Source organism: Danio aesculapii, chromosome 19 (assembly GCF_903798145.1).
Source record: "Danio aesculapii chromosome 19, fDanAes4.1, whole genome shotgun sequence".
Taxonomy (NCBI): domain Eukaryota; kingdom Metazoa; phylum Chordata; class Actinopteri; order Cypriniformes; family Danionidae; genus Danio; species Danio aesculapii.
In genome coordinates this window covers 17,415,850-17,438,666 of record NC_079453.1, presented here as the reverse complement: position 1 = coordinate 17,438,666, position 22,817 = coordinate 17,415,850, and the positions used below count along the sequence as shown (strand labels likewise).

The 22,817-nt window shown below is 42.1% G+C and overlaps 1 protein-coding gene across 10 annotated transcripts in view; it reads left to right on the top strand.

Annotated features, from left to right (window-relative positions):
• thrb (thyroid hormone receptor beta) overlaps positions 1-22,817 on the top strand; it is a 184,771-nt gene that overhangs the window by 133,257 nt on the left and 28,697 nt on the right. Inside the window, exon 1 of one of the 10 annotated variants that reach the window (XM_056479721.1) lies at positions 21,448-21,486. The exons of the other annotated variants lie outside the window; for them this stretch is intronic. The gene's annotated coding sequence lies outside the window, so the exon portion shown is untranslated. Of the gene's footprint in view, positions 1-21,447; positions 21,487-22,817 lie in introns of those variants that run through there. 10 annotated transcript variants of the gene reach the window in all.

Here is a 22,817-nt window from a genome sequence, read left to right as displayed (position 1 = left end):
TAACACATCATAAAGTCTTGAAATGTAGGTTTTTATTATAAAACAAAAACAAAACTACATACAGATGTTACTACTTCAATGTGTTCCTTTTGGCGCCATTCATACCGCGGCGACAGCGGTACTTGGTGCACCAGCAGCTTTTGACCGCTGGGTGGCAGTTTAACCACAGATATTCAGCTTTGCCTTTCCACAACACTAAACAGACTTTTCTGTGCGTACCTTATGTGATCAGATGTGTTCAATTAAAATATAATTTTGATTTAGTTTTCTTAGTAATAAACATGATCTTATGCTCGCTCAGCGCGCTTCAAGTTTTGCCGTTGTGTGCTGTGTGCTCGAGCGGAAAAGCGTGTTACTTCTGTTTCATTGTTCAGTCAAATTAAAGCACTGCAGGGTTTCTGTTGAGGTGACAGCGGGGTTTGGGTTGTCAATGTGAGTATAGCAAACTTTTAAAGATGGAGGAGAGTACTTGTGGTCGCTGTTTCAAGTTATCCAGAGTTGTATTTATAGATCTTGAATATCACAATATTATTAAAATTACAATTATAACATCGACAGCAACTCGACTCGCGCACACCAGCTGATTCAGTCGTTTTCTAGTGACATACAAAAGAGTGCAGGGCTTCTTTTTTTTTTTTTGTCAACCATAAAAGGCAGCGCGGTGCGCTGCGCGTTTTTGGAACGTAAAGGCGTGCGCTTTGTGATCGGCCACTAAATGTACAACAAATATTTGTTAACTCTTTGGATGGTAACACATGCAAACACACGTTTCTACTGACGCATTTTGCCAAAGAAGCAAATTGAAAGAAGGATATTTCTGGTCACAGTTTCACACAGAGTTGACATTAACCAGCGCTGATGCAGATCACCTCTGTCTGGAGCCGCTTTATAAACTTAAAAAAGCAGGCTGTTGATGATTTAGGGTGGGCTACAACCAACAAACCCCTTTTTTATTTTATTTATTTTTTTGAAAATTACAGTTATTAATAGTTCTTATATAATATCAGCTTTTACAATAGCCTACAATCTACGAATCAAACAAATCCAAAGATTTTCTTGATTTTGGTATAATGATAACTCCGCACCAAATTGAGGCTTTCATTTTATAGCTTATAAAACATGTATGCAATGTCATATGTAAGGGCTGTGACGGTCACCGTGATGACAATCACTCTAGAACACACATTTTCTGTTTTGTTGCCAAGTAGCCTATACATTTATGAATATAACGTTAACTTAGACGTGATACAGCAAGTTCAAGTTCAGCCATGAACCTCACTGGAAAACTTATATTACATCGCCAATCTGGAAACATTTTGGAATCGTGGCGAACGAGAAAGGCAAATCAATAATTAGGATGAAGCTATTTGTTGGGCTTGTTTAGAAAAATAAGTGTTAAATGGACAAACACGTTGAACCTCCAGAGCTGCGGTCATGTCACCCAGCCCATGAAATGCGGAGCCAGCTCCGGTGTCATCTACTGAACGCAAATGCCCAGCTAGTCCAGCCAGGTATGGCAGAGAGGCCTTTTCAAAAATGGCCAAATACAAGAGAGAACTGATAAATAGTAGACGTTGATGAGAAATGGAGCAGCATATTTGGTAGTTGAGAACGCGCCGCTCCGCAATGTAGAGCTGGTTTCCGAGAAATGCAGGTGGCGGAGCAAGATACCCTCTTTACCACGGTTGCGAAAAAGTATCTGCATGCGCTACAGGCACACCATCTCAGTGCTGCTGGAAACATTGTAATCTCAAATAAGTCTCCGCTTAAACCGAACAAAGTCAACATGTTAGTTTTTCTGGCAAAGAATTTAAAATATGAATAGAAAACAAAAGGCGGAGAGACGCAGTTTTTTTTTTTCAACATCTGACTTATGTTGTTACAAGCCTAGGCTAATATTTTTGTTCTTCGTTACTATTTATATTATTATTGATTAGTATTTGTGAAGTTTCTAAAATGTAACGTTTACTGTTTCAAGCAGTTAAAGTTATTTCTATTTAACTAGCCTACATTATTATAGGCTGTATTGTGTTGTTTTATCAACGAAAGTTAAACAACAAACATGTTCGTTTGTACGGATATTTAGCATAATACTTTGGTCTTTTTTGATTTCTTATTTTTTTACATGAAATGTAAATTAACTTAGGTAGGCTACTTGGGTACAGGGGCGTAATTTGTTGGTAGTATACCGAGGAATGCTTAGACAGTGAATATTGTCATCATTATTTAAAAAATTATAAATAAATAAATAAATAAATAAATAAATAAAAAAAACACCTTACGGAAAAGATGAAATAAAGGAAAAGCATGCTCTTAATCATTCTTCATAATCTGATTCGTAGCTATACATGCAATAAACTTATATTGCGCCGACAAGAAAAAGCTCTAAAAGGTAAAGTCTAAAGGCAGAGGAGTTATTGATATTAATGTTAGTTGTTAATATGATCGTAAACACTGCGTTGTATAATTAACGCCGTCATTGTGTCTTGTCTGCGATTTTTTTTTTTTTTCTCGTTGAAGAACAGAAAATTCATGTTATCGCCGTCTTCCCAGCCAGGTTTTCATGCACAGTTTCCGTTTTTGTTTCTTCTCAAACAATAAAGTTTCGCTATAGCAGGCCCGGTGGCAGGATATCATAAATGAGGGCGCAAGGGCGCAATCCCATTGCACTTGACCTGATGACTGAATTTGGTCCTTTCTTGTTCCTTTTATTTAGGCTATTTATTCATTCATTACTTTGCATTACCGATATAGTCCTACTTTTTATAGTAATAATAATGCAGTTTCGCTATTACCGATTTTATTAATGAAGGCAATGATACCGTTTACATTAATGCAGAAAGATCATGGTTTAAGCACCAAACAAGTGGTTTAAATTATGTTAGTCTCCTTATTTCTTCCAGTTTTATTTTAAATATTATAAATGTTTAAAGTTTTAGGTAAAGACGTCAAAATATGCCCACACATGCAAGCTAAACTAGATCATATCTGAGTCATCACGCTTTATTACCCAACCAAAATCAGCGAGGAAAAAATAAATGTTTTAAATTAAATTATATTTAAATGTTAAATTAAATAAAAAAAATGAATTTAAATTTTAAATGCCATTTAAAAATATTTGCTAAAATTAATGTGTTACTTAGTTACATTTTTAGGCATTAGCCAAACAGAAAGCCTGTCTACGGTAAATCCACACGCACTAAATAGCCTACCTTTTACTTTTATAACACTGTAAACATAACTTCGCAGGTCGATCATCTTCAAACGCAAAAGGCATTTTTAAGTGTCCTAACTTGACTGCTGCTGTAGAATGGGATGGGTTTTTTTTTACATAACTTTAAATGTGTGCTTTAGCTATGTCAAAATGAAAGCAAATTTTTTAAGGGTTCTGCGTTTTGTCAATTGTATAGCTTAATAATAATAATAATAATAATAATAATAATAATAATAATAATAATGGATATAACAAATTATAATATTATAGTATAGACATTTTTACTAGGCTACTTTAATATTAATCCCTAACTGAAAAACTAATGTGAAAATGACTGGCAGCTGCGCTAAAATTAATATACTGGCACATTTCTTCTGCGTTTCTTTCCTTTATAGCTCAATAGTTTTATTCAAAGAATTAGTTAAGCAAAACATGAAATAAATTAAGCTGCGTGTCTTCGTGATATCCACTAGTCCAGTTTTCTCCAGTGTGAGTTTAGAGTGCGCCTCCACCGCATGCGCATTTATGCCTGCACCAGATCAAAGCAGGTGTAAAGTCCAGCACAGAGCGCTGTTAGTTGTGCGTTCAACCAGCAATGCCCGCTCCACTGTCTACAACACACAAATACTCGAACTCTTTATTTGTGGACTTACTTTTGATAATAGGCTATATCATTACCTTTATCCTGATTCTATTTTTATTTTTATTATTCTATTTTCTTTGTGTTATATCCATAATTGTTTGCACTACTGCCCTTTTTGCACTGTCTTTGTACGCAGTGACGCTGCACTGCTTTGGCAATACGAATGTACAGTTATTTGTCATGCCAATAAAGCACCTCAAATGTGAAAATAGCCTAGGCAACAAATAACAAATCGGAGTCTAATAATAAAATAAATGCCATTTTCATTTTCATACATGTGTGGGTTTTGACAATATGTGTTTAATTAAGCTATAAAGATTAGCCTATCAGATGAAATGCATAGTGAAATATAAAATAAATGTCTCTTTTGCTGAATATTTAATTAATCTATATCTTTAATATTTTTAAAATCACCTCGCTTTGGCCCAGAGAAAGAGGCGCGCGGCACCAGCGGACCTGTGCTTTTCCAAACAAAGACGTACTGTAACTTGCAGCTGAACTATGCATAGTTTTGGGGGGGAAAGAATATAGTGATGAGTGTTTCCCAAAACCCTTAGTTTCTCTGTCGCAGATCCATCATTTGAATCACGTCACTATTAACCCTGCTTTTATTTATTAAATGCTTCCCAACGCCGCATTTCTGTTGCGCGAAAAAAAGCTGCTGCAAATAAACATTTATTTTAGTTATGCCAATGCCATTTTAATAGTTTCATGATAGTTTCATGCTGGTGTGCTTCATCTGCGTGATTTTGATTTGACATTCTTCCGCTAAACTTGCACTGTCTTGGCGTAAATGGGCTGTGAACTGTTGCTATTGAGGCTGAGGCATCAAGGTGTAAATAGGCTATAGTTCTCTCTTCAACTTTCAGGTTTGAGGTGGGGGAAGAAGTGGCAGAGGCAGTTCAAATGTACCATCTCTAAATTAAAAAAGGCCACTTACGCGGCATCTGTGTGTAAAGATTATTACCTTATTTTTATTTTATTATTATTATTATTTATTTATTCATTCATTCATTTGTCATTCATTTTCTTTTTGGCTTAGTCCCTATATTAATCTGTAATTGCCACAGCGGAATGAACCGTCAACTTATCAAGCATATGTTTTACGCAGAGAATGCCAGGAGGGCCAGCTGGGGCTTCGGGACGGAGTGAAAGGAGAGGCGGACTTTGCCCCGAGTCTGGGAAAGATGGCTTGCCGTCATTACACTAGTTTTCCGATGGCACACAAGTTACATGCGCCAAACACATGAACAAATAAATTAATAAATAAGGGAAAGAAAACAACTAGCCTTATAGGCTGAGTTCTTTTTGATTATAATCGCCGTTAAGTTTCCGTTTTAAATGTAAGGCTGTTGCATAAAATAATAAAATTGCATAAAATAATACAATTTTAATTTATAAGTGACTTTGCTGCGTCCCCCTTGATGTTTCAATAACGCATAATAATCTATACACCATATTAAAGACACTTAAATAGTCTACTTAACACTTTCCTTAAGATCACAGAATAATATGCAACATCTAATTCCGGGGATGTTCTGGGGGCAGGGTTTGCGTGACATGCTGCAAGCTAGCCCGACAGTGAAAACGCGAGATGATTTCGGCCTCACTGATGCCCATTAACACCTGACAGACAAGCTTTTGGTTATGAGAAGTGGGAAGGGGTCTCCACTCTTAAGTGTTTTTCACAAACATGAATACACAAAATCCAAAACTCTGACATAGGACGGATGGCGTAACAAAACCTATGCGTTTAAAAATGAAACCACATTAAATATGGGGCCTTATGAAAATGAATGTTTCTATGCACAACAACTTCTGAACTGAACTAGGCTACCTGTTAGGGGTGGGCGATATGACCTAAAATTAATATCACTGTATTTTTCATCTTTTGAACGGTGACGGCATAATATCATGGTATTACTTTCAATAGCAAAAGAATATACATCTCAAGGAAGAACGGACAAAAGAAAGTCTCACTTCTATCACTCTTTAAAAGTTTTGGTTTGGATCATTGTAAATGCTTAGTCTCGTTATGAGCTGATCTTCATTTCTCTGTGTTGGTGGAATAAAGCAGGCGAGTCAGCCGCACCAATTTATGAGCAGACAGAGCATGATTCTCGCGATGACCACCAGCGCAATTCCGCTCTTTGTTATGAGCTGTAGTTTCAGTGTAAACTTAGTAAAGGTGAGTTTCTTTGGCAATGATGTGTACAGTGTTAGATTTTATATTTAGCGGACATTTGCGCTGAACACGCGGTGAATGCAATGCATCGAGATTCGGGCACCTTCTCCGAAAACACTCGATTGATCTCAGCTGGCGGATCAACATTTACCTCATGTCATGATCGCTGTCATCTGCGCCATTATTATTATTATTATAACTTTAGGTGAGGTTTGCAAACCTGTGCACTTTTCACTCTTCAGCCGTTTGCATTTCCTGCAGTAACAAAAGCTCCCTGTTCATTATATTCATTATATTCAGACACACAAATGCTCCCAAATATATTATGAGGGCGCATAGATTAAATTTCGGGCGCTCATGCGACCAAAATGGTTGCAATTTCGAGCCCTGTAGTATAAGGACATGTATTCAGACCACAACTGAACGTTTGAAGAAAATTGAATGCCTTATTATTTAGAATTAGCTATTATTGATGTAAATGCAGCCGTTCAAGGCGCATAATTGATTTATTACGTATTGACGGTATTAGAAAATCCATGTCGTGGCGCAATGTCACACCGGTGATAACTATGACGATGGGTTAGTAATTATATTATAACTGGTTATGTTCAGGTCAATGAAATAATACCTTTAATAAATAAAATATGTTCGTAAGAACGTGGTGGGCCAGTGATTCCGTCGCTGTCATCAGTGGTTTAATGAGCTCAGGAGAATTCTGCTTTGCATTTTTCTATGCATTACTAACATCACTAAACCAGACATTTGTTTTATAAGTTAACTAAATATTCGCAGAGATTCAGCAGTTTTTTTCTGACGCGTTTGCCAGTCATGCCAGTCAGTGAAAAAAAAGTAACCGTGGCCCTGTTTGCAGGTATTAATATTCGTTTTTTCGTCAATCTGATGCAACTTTTATTATTTATACAGGACGTTAAAATGCAATTAAAAGTTCCAAATCAATTAAACTCAATTTATAAAAAGGCTAGCCTATTTTATGCATTAAATATAACTAATTTCCTTTATTTCTGATTAGACCATGCATTTTAGACTATTTTACAATTGTAATATGTGCATATGCTTTTTTTTTAAATAACATTCGTTTAACAAATATTTTAGCACATCGAAAGTAATTAAGTGACCTGTTTTTTTTTTTAATTAAAACCTTTATGCAAGGATCAAAGGATAAATTATCGTAGGATAAACGTATCTTATGGAAAAACACCAATTGACGGGCTCTGCTTTCGGTTTTAAAAGAATCAAGCAGCTTTAAAAAATATAATTTGCTGAAGAGAAATGACAGGAAAAAAAGAAAGAAAAAGATTAAATATATAGGGACTGTTAAAAGAACATTTCTCTTTAATATATTCTTTCGACTCCGAAACATCAGCTAAGATTATGATGAATGACGGAGTTTCTCTATTGCCTGCTTCAGCAGTGCGTCCTGGTCCCGCTGGTTATGAACGTGGAGGCGGAGAGAATGCGCTGTTTAGTTTCGGCTTGATATATTTAAATAAAAACTAACACCGAACTGCTTTTAACGCTCAAAAAGTTAAACTAAAATGCACAACTCTTGTTGGTTGCACCCGCGGGATGCACAATGAAACGCGCCATTATTTTAATTCTATATTCGTGAAGAATGAGCCATGAGATTTTTGAAGGTGCTCTCTAGCGGCGAAGTTCCTGGCAGAGTAGCGAGTGAAAAAATGTGCATAAAGAAATTGGACAAGAGGAATAACATTTTAAACATTAGAGGAATAACATTTTAAATAAAAACATAAATGAAAAAGTCTTGTCTTAGTCCTATCAAAACGACAAACACTAAAAGCAGGCTAAAAGACTGCTTTATTTATTTACTTAAGACTACTTATTGTACTGAATGTTTGTGCTTTCATGTTAGTTGTCTTTTATTTTTTCAATTTTAAAACGAGTCCTCTTTGCACTTAAAAAGTTTACAATAAAGTGTGTTAACAAATTTTAAATGATTAATGAAGGACTTATAATGCTTTGACCTATTGTTTAATATAATTTACAAGCACAGTAGCATATTTAAAGCTGCTGTAAAGGCTATTTCTTTCCGTTCGCATCCCGTCCCTTTGCGCCCCCTGGCGGCTTTTTCACAAACTGCGGTCCTACACTAAAAACAGAGCAGCAGTTATTTCAAACGGCGGCGGTATAAGGACCGGCGGTAATAGTCACTTTGAACTCTCACCTACTGTAGGCCTGTTTGAAAAACTGTCTGCCTCCACCTTTAGCAGCAACAACTGCAATCAAGCATTTTTGATAACTTGTTATGAAACTGTTACTGCACTGTAGATAAATTTTGGCCCGCTCATCTTTGCAGAAATATTATCATGCCATCACATTTGTTGAGTTTCCGAGCATGAACTACCCTTTTAAGGTCAATTGGTTTCTGGGGTAAGGACTTTTTTAGACAGGGCTTTGTAGTTGGGAATTTTTTCCCTCAATAACAAATACCTTCATTTATCAATCCTATCATTTATTCATTTGTTATTGAAGGAGGGATCCATACCAAAGGCTGATGTAACATTATCAGACCTTAACTGGTACTTTGTCAGTACACAAATACTTTGGACCAAGTTATTGCTCTAAATCACAACCTGTATGTGCCTCCTTGTTCTCTTTTGCATGCAAAATATGTATTTATTTGTGTGTTGTATTTACTCTGCACAGCTTATACTGTATATCTTTGGTTAAAGGCCCGTGGGGCTATTCACATATTGTGTCTAAAACTGCTTAGAAAACAAGGGGAGTGCCATTTTCTTTACCAATTTCAACATGCGCCTGATCCTACACTTCCAATTTTATCTGTCACTGCTAGGCCACGATCAGCTGTTCTTTCACACCGGTTGTGGAAATCACTGTACTATGAAACCATTCGCTGTGATTTCAATTGTTTTAGCCGCGCTGACTAGAATGCACCTCTGATGAGCTCACGTGTACCATGGTCAATGTTCAAAATAGTTCACATTTTGCCGCTGTGTCAGTTATTACTATAATAGAGCAATATGCTGAGGTGACTGCACTGCTTTATTATTGCTTTGGAAAAATCAATCACTCAACAAATCATATGGGAGTCATTTGGATAATTAGGTAAAAATAAATGCCTGGGGACCACCAAAATCAATTTACTAAATTTTTTAAAGTATAATTGTGGCTCTGTTGTTAATTCTCATTCATTCATTTGTTTTCTTTTTGGCTTAGTCCCTTTATTAATCCGGGGCCGCCACAGCGGAATGAACCGCCAACTTATCCAGCACGTTTTTACGCAGTGGATGCTCTTCCAGCCCATCTCTGGGAAACTGTTGTTAATTCTGCCAATGGATATTCATTTAAAGGGCCCCTAGTATACATGATAGGGTCATATTTTGATTGTAAGGGTCTCCAACAACAGTCTAATATGCATGCAAGGTCAAAAAACACTTTCATGGTCTTATAATCTGCATTTATTTTTACCTACTTATCCCAGCGACTCCCATATGAATCGTTCAGTGATTAATTTGTTCCCAAACCCCTCCTTAGCGTGAAGCTAATCTGCACTGATTGGACTGATGACAGCCTGCTGCGATTGGTCGACAATGACAGCTTTCAGCGCGAGATAGAGTGAAATGCCCAGCTGCTAATCAACAATATAAAAGTAGTCACAGTGCATACACGCTTCATAGTGTAAGGTGTGGATTTTGGCTGCCAGTGGGTGAATGTAAATACCAACGATGGACTTGAAAATACAGACGACTAACTTTTTTATTGAGCAAAAACTCCAAGAACTGGCGAGGAGATCTCCTAGCTTGTCACACTCTACCTGCTCTTTTCACACACACACACACACAAACACACACACACACACACACACACACACACACACACACACACACACACACACACACACGCACACACACACACACAGGGCCGGAGAAAGCTGAACTGCCGCTTTAGGCAAAGGACGATCATGCCGCCCTCAACCCGAATGTGAAAACGAAAGTGACTCATTAGCAAAGTAAGGACAGGGGGGAGGGGGAATGTCGCGGATGAAATTGAAGACCGGGGGTGGTTGTGGATATAACTGAGGACGCGGGTGGTGAGGAAGGTGTCGCGGACGCCGCCCTCTCTATTCTGCTGCCCTAGGCGTGGATATAACTGCTGAGGACGCGGGTGGTGAGGCAGGGGCCGGCGCGTCCATAGAGGCGACCTAGGCGGCAGAATAGAGAGGGCAGCGTCCGCGACACCTCCCTCACCACCCGCGCGTCCTCCGTTATATCCGCGACCACAGTTATATCCAGAATAGCTGAACTATTTTGAAACTTGACCGTTGCATGTGTGTAAGAACAGCTGACGATCCATAAACAAAGCGGCAAGCATCGAGTTTTCAACGTGGCTTTACACGTGATATGAGAACATAAAGAGTTAACCTGATACAGTACACGCGGTTACAAACACAACTAAATACATAATTTGCAAGCTAGAATAAATGAGGCAACAATTTTAATCGCACGTACTTACACTTGTGAAATGGAGGGAAAAAAATTATCCATGATGCACTGATCCATGTTCTGACAGTCTTTACTGATCCTTCCTTTAACAAACGGCCGATGAAGTCTTCTTTGTAAGCATGTAGTTTACAGAAGCACTCGAACTGCTCAAGGCTGGGCTATAATGCTGAGCCTTCATCTTTGGGTAGACTGTCGATAATATCCATCTGCACAGAGTGACATCATTCGACTGGTGTGTGTGTGTGTGTGTGTGTGTGTGTGTGTGTGTGTGTGTGTGTGTGTGTGTGTGTGTGGCTTTTTTTCTGTGTTAGTGGGCGTGGCCGCAGGTTTCAAATCTCCTGGGTTTGCGTGCGCAACTACTTGTGTTTCGTAGCCGCGTCATCACGAAACACCTAATGACTCGTTATCAAGACGACTCGTTTGAAGCACTATGAGTCGACACTTTTTTAGATGAATTATAGTTTTAAACACTGTACACTTACAGGCTTGAGCCTTAGCTGGATATTTCACTTCACTTAGAGCTGTGTTACGCACTACATGGAAGGGCATTTTCAAAAACCCATAATATGGGCTCTTTAACAATTTATTTCTTAATTTCAAAACAAACAAAATAGTAAATAAAATTAATAACAAACATCACAAACTGTCATCTGTAGATTTTTTTAATGGCTTATGCATTTGTGCTGTTAAAACTGACCGTCATAGTGCCATAACACTTGTGCTCCCAAATTTATTTTTATTTTTTTTATTTTGGCAAAAGGAAAATGTGCATATGTTATTTCAGCAGCCAGATTAATTTAGACCTGTCCAGTTTTGTGTGGCATTTGTCCCAGACCACAAGTGGTTTGAATAAATGCGTTTAATAGGGCATTTATTGCACATTTACATTTCACAATCATATTCTGGTCAGATTGTTGTTTTTTCTGTTTGATTTGTCAAAAAATATTCACTTGATTTCCCTCAAGATTAATTATAAAACAAATAAACAAAAAAAAACATGCAGTGGAAAAAAAGAAATGCATAAATACAGAAGGAACGTCCTGGTTACGAACGTAACCCACATTCCCCGATCAGGGAACGGAGACGTGTGTCTGTATAAACAGACTTTGAGAGTGCTTTAGACGACCAATCACTTCTGAAGATAAGAAAATGCGCCAATGAAATGCCAATTGAATTGGCGGAGCTTAGCTCCACAGCTGAAACTGATGAGCCAATTAATTCAATTCAATTCAATTAAATTCACCTTTATTTGTATAGCGCTTATACAATGTAGATTGTGTCAAAGCAGCTTCACATAAAAGGTCACAGTAAATAGGAACAGTGTAGTTCAGTTTGTAGTGTTTAAGTTCAGTTCAGTTGAGCTCAGTTCAGTGTGGTTTAATAATCACTACTAAGAGTCCAAATATTAAAGGGCAAATCCACCGATGCGCAGCTCCACAGATCCCGAACCATGCAAGCCAGTGGCGACAGCGGAGAGGGAAAAAAAACTTCACTAAAGGCGGAAGTGAAGAAAAAAAAGTTGGGCACAACCATTTTAATTTCTCCGCTGGCCAAACGTCTTGTGCAGAGCTGCAGTCTCAGTGGCGGAAGCTGGCCTCAGCGAAGACTCGCTGTCTCTGGAGCGTCACAGGAATCAGTCTCATGTTCTCCACTCTTCCATGACCATCACAGTAGCTGCTCAGGATTCGGCCTGGTCCAGGATATGGAAACCTTGGGATCATCTCGTCGTTGGTCTTGGATCGAATCAGTGGCTCTGCATAGTCTGAGGGCCTCGGGAAGAGTATCCCCAGGTGGAAATGGAGAATAAAGAAAATAATTAGCGTAGCTGATGTTCACAGTGTATATCAACAAGATGCATAACCTGTGTGGAAGCCCCCTAAGTGGTGCACTAAGTGTATGCTTTACTGAACAGATAGGTCTTTAATCTAGTTTTGAATTGGGAGAGTGTGTCTGAGCCTCGGACATTATCAGGGAGGCTATTCCAGAGTTTAGGAGCCATAAATGAGAAGGCTCGACCTCCTTTACTCGACTTTGCTATTCTAGGTACTACCAGAAGCCCTAAGTTTTGAGACCTTAAAGAGCGAGTTGGATTGTAGCGAGACAGAAGATTGGTTAGATAAACAGGAGCTAGATTATTTAAAGCTTTATATGTAAGAAGCAATATTTTAAATTCAATACGAAACTTAACAGGCAGCCAGTGTAAGGAGGATAAAATTGGGGTGATGTGATCAAATTTTCTAGACCTGGTAAGAACTCTGGCAGCTGCATTTTGTACTAATTGAAGTTTGTTAATAGAGGATGCTGGGCAGCCAGCAAACAGAGCATTACAGTAGTCCAGCCTAGAAGTCATAAAAGCATGGACTAGCTTTTCTGCATCTAAGATGGATAGCATACTTCGTAACTTAGCGATATTTCTCAGATAAAAGAAAGCAGTTTTTGTGACATGGGATATATGATTTTTAAAAGTTAAACTGCTGTCTAATATGACACCCATATCTTTTATAGTAGAGCTAACGCTAACTTTGTATCCCTCTAATTGTAGGTCGAGTTGTGAGATCTGCTGTGTACAGGATTTAGGCCCAATAAGTAATAATTCTGTTTTGTCTGAGTTTAAGAGAAGATAATTGTTGGTCATCCAGTCTTTAACATCTTTAATACACTCAGTTAGCTTGGACAGTTTAGACGTCTCGTCAGGTTTAGTTGAAATATATAATTGAGTATCATCTGCATAGCAGTGAAAGCTAATTCCATGTCTTCTAATAATGTCTCCCAGGGGTAGCATGTATATTGTAAACAGCAAAGGGCCTTAAACTGATCCTTGAGGCACCCCGTATTTTACTGGGTTGATTTGTGAAGGCTGTCCATTAATATTCACAAACTGGTAACGGTCAGATAAGTATGACTTAAACCATTGTAGGGCCTGTCCCTGGACACCTGTAGACTTTAAGTGATTAATAAGGATACCATGGTCAATGATGTCAAATGCCGCACTAAGATCGAGTAGAACTAATAGCGAGATGCACCCTTGGTCAGCAGCTAAGAGTAAATCGTTGGTTATTTTCACTAATGCAGTTTCTGTACTGTGATGAGCTCTAAAACCTGACTGAAACACTTCAAAAACATTGTTCATCTGCAGAAAGGAGCATAATTGAGCAGAAACAACTTTTTCCTAGTATTTTGGATATAAATGGAAGATTTGAAATAGGCCTATAATTAGCTAAGTTGCTGGGGTCCAGTTGTGGTTTCTTAATAATAGGTTTAATAACAGCTAACTTGTAAGGATTTGGAACATGGCCTAAAGATAAAGAAGAGTTGATAATGTTAAGAAGAGGTTCTCCTATAACAGGTAGCAATTCTTTCAATAACTTTGTTGGAATTGGGTCCAATATACACGTAGCTGATTTAGAGCTATTTATAATTTTGTCTAGCTCTTCCTGTTCTATGATTTTAAAGCACTGTAGATTATTTAGATTCAGTGGCATGTTTACTGGATCTGAAGTATAAGGCGGTGCAGAAAGTTTAATATCTCCTATTTTCTGTCTAAAGCCTTCTATTTTATCACTGAAAAAATTCATGAAGTCATCACTACTAATTTGCGGTGGAACCTTTTGTTCCAAAGATGACCGATTATTTGTTAATTTAGCAATGGTGTTAAATAAGAATCTAGGATTGTTATGATTATTTTCTATCAGTTTGTGCTCAGCACTGGCAGATTTTAAAGCCCTCCTATAGCTGGACATACTGTCTTTGTATGCAATTCTAAAGACTTCTAAATTAGTTTTTTTCCATTTACGTTCCAGGGCACGGGTTGCTGTTTTGAGAGCGCAGGTATGACTATTATACCATGGTGTAGTTTTATTCTCTCTAGCCTTTTTTAGTTTGATGGGTGCCACGGTATTTAGAGTGCTAGTAAAGATGGCATCCATACTGCTGGTTACTACATCAAGGTCATTTGCATTTGCGGGTGCATTTCGAAGTAGAGAAAGATCAGGTAAGTTATTTATAATTTCATCTTTGGTGGATGGAACAATAGTTCTACTAGGGCGATATATTGGAGCGGATCTGCTCATTTCAGGTAAACACAGCTTATATAGTAAGAGGTAGTGGTCTGTAATATCATCACTTTGTGGTATAATGTCTACATCAATGACCTCAATTCCATAAGACAGAATTAGATCTAGTGTATGTTTTAGGCGAGGGGTTGGACCAATACCATTTTGCTTTATTCCTAGTGAGAGCAGTAAGTCCATAAACGTGAGCCCTAATGTGTCGTTAGCGTCATCTATGTGGATGTTAAAGTCTCCTACAATTAGTATTTTATCAGTTTTAACTAGTAAGTCAGAGATAAAATCAGAAAACTCATTTAGAAAATTGACATAGGGTTCTGGGGCTATTAGGGCTATATCAGTCGGCTGCTGGAGCCAGCTCATCAGAATTTGCCTGCTGAAGAGCCGATTGCTCAGCTCCCAACTGGAGACTCAGGTGCTGTGGCAGTGGAGACACACGTCTCCGTTCCCTATTCGGGGAACATGGGTTACGTACGCAACCAGGAAGTTCCCTTCATAAGGGAACTTCTACGTGTGTCTGTATAAACAGACTTTGGGAGACTGTATGGAAACGCCACAGCAGCTAAGCCTGTCGCGCTCCTGATGTGTAGTTTGCCAAGCCAAAGCATGAGCGCACTGACATCACCAAGAGTGCAACCTTCCAACGTCCCCTAGGCCCAACATATTACCATTACATGGGAATAAAAGTTTTAAATCGGGGTTCGTAAGTGTGCTTTTACCGAGCTAATATAGACTAGGGATTTTGGAAATACGACAGTACGTTGGGAAAGCATGTGTTTCTGCTCCATCACCGGAAAAAAAGCGGATACACTGCCAACAGCTCCAGGCAGTTGATATGCCAATGCAGACGGGGTCCGGACCACGAACCTGCGACTGCATGCTAGTTGCACACGGCCCCCCAGCGCGTGCTGGAGGAATGTGTCGTTATGACAACATGCCTGGATACTAGCCCTAGGGGCACTCCGGCCCGTAGAAAAGCCAGATCCGTCCAGGGGCTGAGAGTGCGGAGACACAGCAGAGTGATGTGCACCCGGTGCGTACCTGCGTGCCATGCCCATCTGGGGACTCGATAGCGAAGCCAACGCTTAAGTGGTCTCATATGAAGCAACCCGAGCGACGTGACCGCGGCTGCGGATGCCATATGCCCCAGGAGCCTCTGAAAACATTTCAATGGGACCACTATCTTCCTGTGGAGCTCGTTTACACAGGAAAGCATTAGCCTGGCGCGCTCCTCGGAGAGGCGTGCAACCATAGCAATCGAATCCAGCTCCAGCCCGAGGTAAGAGATCCTCTGCACAGGGGAAAGTTTGCTCTTCTCTCGGTTGACCTGAAACCCCAACTGGTCGAGGTGCCGTAGCACTTTGACTCTGTGCATAATCAACTGATCGCGAGAGGAGGCTAGAATGAGCCAGTCGTCAAGATAGTTGTGCGGATGCTCGCAAGCCGCAGTGGCGCAGAGCACCCTCCGCGAGCTTGGTGAAAACCCGCGGAGATAGAGAGAGCCCGAAGGGGAGGACTTTGTACTGCCACGCTCGTCCTTCGAAAGCAAACCGGAGAAAGGGGCGCTGGCGTGGAAGAATAGAGACATGAAAATACGCGTCCTTCAGGTCTATGGCTGCAGACCAATCCTGTGGACGGACGCTCTGAAGCAAGCTTTTATGCATAAGCATTCTGAAAGGCATTTAGTGTAAATGACAGTTCAGTCTGCGCAGATCTAACCCCCCGCTCTTTTTTGGCACGATGAAATACGGGCTGTAGAAGCCGGACTCCATCTCGGCTGGAGGGACCTGCTCGATTGCATCCTTCGCCAAGAGGACCGCAAAGTCCTCTCGCAAGACAGGGGCGCTCTCGGGGATAACCCTCGTGAAAAGGACACCCGTGAATCTGGGAGGGCGAATAGCAAACTGAATCGCATAGCCGAGTCTGACCGTCCATATGAGCCACCGCGATGCGCTGGGCAGCGCTAACCAGGCTGGCAGAGCGCACGCTAATGGCACCATCGGAACGATCACTGACATGCCAGCGGAGAGGCAGCTCGGGATGGGAGTGCTCATCCTGGAAAGCGGTGTGTCCCGAGGAAGAGCTGAAAATAAGAGAATTTCTCTTACTTTCCTCCCTGGATCCCGCGGTGAGGCCAGAGTGAGAGAAAGGAGTCCGTTCTGCTGCACTCTGAGGGCCTGAGGCGAAGGGTCCCGGTGCTGCGAGCTGGAAGGCGAAGCGTCCCAGACTGGCAGTACTCGGGTTTGCGTATCCGGAGAGAGAGGAAAACTGCTCTTTTGGAAATTTGGTTGCCGCCAGCCCAGGGGCCGGCAGCGATGAGTTTAAAGTCGTTGTGGACTGATGTTAAAATCCTCTGCCCCCCACCGAGGAAAGAGCAGGTCCCCTTTTCTCCGAATGGCCCATCCCAGGAATGCTTCGCAGTCAGTTTGCCGGACTTAGCGGCGACCTGGGGTGGGGGCGTTGCAGTCCCGCGGAAGGCTCGGCATTGCCGCTTGGTGGGTGGAGCGGGCAGCGGAAGCGAAGCAGATGTTGAAGCCGCGGGTGGACGCCCTCAGCGAGTAGCAGCCGCAGCGGAAGGGGCAGTGGGAGGAGCAGTTTTCTGAGCCCGCTGATAGATGACTTCACCCATCGCCTTGGACTGCTCTTTCACCGCGGAGAATTCCTGGGTGAACTCCCCGACGGTGTCGCCGAAAAGGCCAGCCTGGGATATGGGAGCGTTAAGAAACCAAGCTTTGTCAACGTCTCTCATATCGGCCAAGCCAGCCAAGGGTGGCATTCCTGGACCACTAATGTGGCCATCGTCTTCCCCAGGGCACGAGCAGCCGATTTGGTAGTCATGAGAGCATAATCGGTTGCTGTGCGGAGCTCATGCAGCAAGCCTGGGGCAAAACCGCCCTCCTGCATCTTGGCCAGCTTCTCGGCTTGGTAGCGTTGATAGGTGGCCATAGCGTGCAGAGCGGAGGCGGCCTGGCTCGCAGCAGTGTAGGCTCTGGCCATGTGAGACGAGTGGAGCAGCTTTGCGGACAGAGCATGCCCCACCTGGGGAATCGCCTCATATCCCCTGGCCGCTCCGTCATCAAGGGAGGTGAGAGCGGGAGCGCACGAGGACCAAGCAGAAAAAGGTGCCCTCCATGCCTGCGTGAGCTCTCTGTGTACCTCCGGGAAGAAGGGGACGGGGGGTCTAGAAGGGCTTGCCTTCTTCGCCCCCACGTAGCACCCGTCTAAGCGGTCCGGCCACGGTTTTGGGGGACAAGCCATCTCCAGTTCCACAGCCGAAGCAGCCCGGGATAACACGGCTAACATGTCCGATTCCAGATCCGAAACCACACTGAAAACCCCGGAGGGTGGCAGCGGGTCCGGATCTTCATCGAAGCATGTCAACCCGCCCTCCGATGCAGCGATGGACATCACGTCTCCGGTGTCATCAAATGAAAGCGCAGCCAACCCGAGGGATGGACCAGCGCTCGCACTCGAAGCAGAGACAGAGTGCACTGATGAGGAGCGAGGGGTCCGCACGCCCGAAGGCGATGGAATAGCCCCCACTGTAACCCTCAAGCCTGCCCGAGTGCTAACTCAGTTGCGCAACAGTCAAGCCATCGCAATGCGGGCAAGAACTGTTCGCGAGCACCGCATCAACATGTCGGACCCCCAAGCATGTGACGCAGTACTCGTGCCTGTCATCCGGGGCGAGGAAACCACAGCATCCAGAAACGCACGGTCGAAACGACATCTTTAAAAAGATGCACTACACGACCGTTTGCTCTCTTAGGGAATTCTGCTCTTTGTAGAAACTGCTCTTTTATATCACCAGCGAAACGGCAAGGGAACGGGAAACCCAGCTCGACCGCCGCTTAAACGTCTTTCCGTGCTTCCTTCAGCGTTGGAAGTCAGCTCAGCAGAAGGGTTCTTCAGTCTCAGTCGGGTCTGAAGCAACAATTCTGATGAGCTGGCTCCAGCAGCTGACTGATATAGCCCTACTTGGCTCATCAGTTTCAGCTGTGTAGCTAAGCTCCGCCAATTCAATTGGCATTTCATTGGCCCGTTTTCTTATCTTCAGAAGTGATTGGTTGTCTTAAGCTCTCCCAAAGTCTGTTTATACAGACACAAGTAGAAGTTCCCTTATGAAGGGGAACAATCATGTCAGGCAAGACTGGGTATACAGAGTACAATGGCAAAAAAATTTGTCCATATCTGACAAAAGTCAATTGACTTCTGATTAAATTAGTTTATGTAAGTATCTGATTCACTTAAAACATGCAATCCTATATAGGTTAGATATTGTACTGTGATTTTTTTATAGCATTCGAACAGAAATCTTCCTTTACCAACTGTTAATCATGTATTTAAGTGTTGTAATTATTGACTCTAGTAGTGTGTCCTGTATATTTTAGACTAAACTGATATTACAGCCTGATTTCATCACTCTTTAATGGCACAGACAAATATTTTTTTAAGAAACATAGATGGCAATTTATGTCAAAACAGCCCTGTTATATTTTTGACATTGTGCTTTATTAACCTGTGCTCCTGTTGTGCTGATTTGATTGGCAGTTTTGCTTCAACTAACTAGAAGGACAATGAAGCCTGTGCAGCTCTTCATAGCATTTGTGCGTGTGTTTGAGTTCACACATTAGTCTTTCTGCATGGCTGCTCTCTCCTCGAATGGCCTTTGCCATGTTGCAGCTCTCTGTCTCACACAGGCTCCCAAAGAACAGATGGCATCATTATTTACAAAAAAATGAGGCACCATACTGCACTCTGACCAGTGACACATTGAAAACAGAATCAAGGGGGGTCAGCAGAGTGTACAGTAGCGGAGTGTCCTAATTCAGCTTTAGCTTTTGTGAAATGAAGTTGATAAGATAAATGGTGGACATAAGATTTGAGTATGATACACATTCTGACATCTGTAACAGTACTTGATTGAATAAGGATACAGAAAAAAGAATATGTATAATAGTACAATAAGAAATTGTAAAGAAAACAATTTACTGTAAACATTTCATGGCAGCACGGTGGCTCAGTGGTTAGCCCTGTTGCCTCACAGCAAGAGGTTCACTGGTTTGAGTCCCAGCTGGGTCAAGTTGTATTTGTTGGGTCTCCCGATGTCTTCCCGGGTTTTCTCCGGGTGTGACATGCGGTATAAGTGAATTAGATAAACTAAAATTGGCCAGAAGGTATGAGTGTGTGCATTTAAATGAGAGAGTGTATGGGTGTTTCCCAGTACTGGGCGGTTCACGAGTTCGGTTCAGTGCTGGGTTGAGGCTGGATTAAAAAAAAAAAAAACATATGCTAGAGTAACTGGTGGTTCATTCCACTGTGGCAAATCCTGATAAATCAGGGACTAAGTCAAAGGAAAATGAGTGAGTGTGTAAGTGGAGTGAGGGATAACATTTCAATAAAATATTAGTAAATTGTTTGTTGTACATTTCGTGGCACTTTCATTTCTATTTAGTGCGGCTGTATTGTTTGAAAAGAACATATCACCTACTTACAAAAACCTTACCTACCCAAAAGTGTTAACAAAAAAAAGCATCTTGCAATAACATAACAAATAATATTTTAAGGATATTAATGGGATAAACACTTCTTAAGAAATTTATAAATCTAAAGAGACATTTTTTAAAAATGTTATGATCAAAAAAATTTCTTTTTTTATCACTCAGGATATATACTGTACTGCTCAAGGACCCTCAGGTCATGGATATCAATGTTACCGACTCGGTCCCAGTCATTCCCCTCACTGGCCAGCAGAGGTCACCATCCCTGGACTTTTAAGCATTACATCATCCATCTAAACTGATTGTGCACACACCTGAACTGAATCTAGTTAACGACCCACGCTTCCTATATAAGCCACACTCAAACACCAGTTCATTGCGAAGCCCCGGCCAGCATTACTGAGCAGTCTGTCCTGTCTGATCTTCTGAGAATAACCCCGGACCGTTTCTGACTGAGTTGCCTTCTGCCTGCCCACGACCCTTGCTTTATACACAGACTCTGCCACTGATCTATGCCTGGTAAATCACTCTGTGTCTGTCAGCCGCCAGCCCCAAGACCATTATTGATTACTGTTGATGTGTGTTCACACTTTAGTGCGTATTGGATGTTTGTGTTTGACTGTGACTAATAAATACTGCATAATGGATCCCTCCGTGTCAGTCTCCTCATTACAGAAGACTTCGCCCAACATGGATCCCGAAGCCGTACAGGTTTTGTCCCACGAAGTTACAGCTCAAGCTCAGGTATTAACCACACATCAGCAACAGTTATCTCATTTAACCCAGCTAACAAATGAATTGGTGAAATCACTGCAACACCTACAAGCTGCTCCCACAGCGCAACTCACCGCCAACTACTCTCCAAGTCAACTATTTGTTGCACAGACCCAGACTGTTTCCGGGGTTCATTTGGCATTCCCCGATAAGTTCTCAGGTAACCCAGCTAAAGGCTTTTTACTTCAGTACAAACTGTTTATCGCCCAACAGCCCCATCTGTTTAAGGATGAGAACGGTAAAATTGCTTTTGTATGTTCACTGCTCATGGGAAAAGCATTAGACTGGGCTACTGCAGTTTGGCCAGACAGCACCCCGATATTTCCCACATTTAACAACTTTCTCAAATGTTTTTGCACTGTGTTCGATCATCCTGAGGGTGGTCGTAATGCTGGTGAGGAGCTTTTGTGTGTTCAACAGAGATCGTCCTGCAGCGGAATTCTCTCTGCATTTCTGCACACTGGCAGCGCAAATGGGCTGGGCTGATGATCCTCTTAAGACACTCTACAGGAAAGCTCTTAACCCGGAACTGCAAAAGGAGATGGCATGTCGTGATGATGGGAAAACATTGGACCAGCTCATTGAACTTTCAATCAGGTTAGACAATCTGCTTTGCACCCGTAATCCCTTGTGCTCTGTCATTCCCAGTCCTGTATCTCCTGAGAATCCTACTGAACCCATGCAACTGGGCAAAACCCAGCTGGGAGAAATTATGACGTTGGCAATCGCGAACTCCTAGCCATGAAAGCAGCTTTGGAGGAGTGGAGACATTGGCTTGAGGGCGCTAAACACCTATTCACCGTGATTACAGACCACAAAAACCTCGAATGTATCCGGTCCTGCAAGAGATTAAACCCTAGACAAGCAAGGTGGGCTCTATTCTTTACTCGCTTCGACTTCAAAGTCACCTACATCCCCGTTTCCAAGAATGTCAAGGCGGACGCTCTCTCTCGCCTTTCGGAGGAAGAAACATTGGCTGAGGATGTCGAGCCAGTCTTGAAGGATCCCTTAATCCTAGCACCCATTCAATGGGATATCGAGAATGAAATCATTCAGGCATCTGAACAAAACCCTACTCCGCAGGCATGTCCCGAGAACAGAATCTTTGTTTCCCCGTTGCTTCGTGAAAAACTTATTGCTGAAGTCCACAACCATCCCAGTTCCGGTCACCCAGGCAGCACAGCTACAGTTCAACTAATCCAGTCCCGCTACTGGTGGTCATCTATCAATAAAGATGTGATCAATTTCATTAACAAATGCTCTTCCTGTCAGATGGCTAAACACTCCCGTCACCGTCCAGCCGGGCTGCTTCAACCCCTAGAGGTCCCACGTTGTCCTGGTCCCACGTAGTCCCCAGGACAGTGGGTGTGGCTATCCGCTCGAGATCTTCGCCTGAAGCTACCCTGCAAGAAACTCAGCCCTAGCCTGCTGTTGGTCCAGCCGAGGTGGATGGGGAGGAGGCAGCTGGTGAATAGGGTCCCCCGCCTATCATGATCGACGGAGAGGAGGCTTATCGGATCCACGAGATCCTGAGATCCTGAGACAACTACAGTACCTTATAAATTGGGGAGGGGTACGGCCCGGAGGAAAGATCTTGGATCAACCGTAAGGACATTCTCGACCCAACTCTGGTGAATGAGTTCCACTTGCAACACCCGGAAATGCCGGCCCCTCGCCCCTGTGGAAGACCCCGGCATCGCGATTCTTCTCACTTCAGGAGCCGTTCGTTGGAGGGGGGCTCTGTTACCGACTCGGTCCCAGTCATTCCCCTCACTGGCCAGCAGAGGTCACCATACCCGGACTTTTAAGCATTACATCATCCATCTAAACTGATTGTGCACACACCTGAACTGAATCTAGTTAACGACCCACGCTTCCTATATAAGCCACACTCAAACACCAGTTCATTGCAAAGTCTTGTTTAGCCC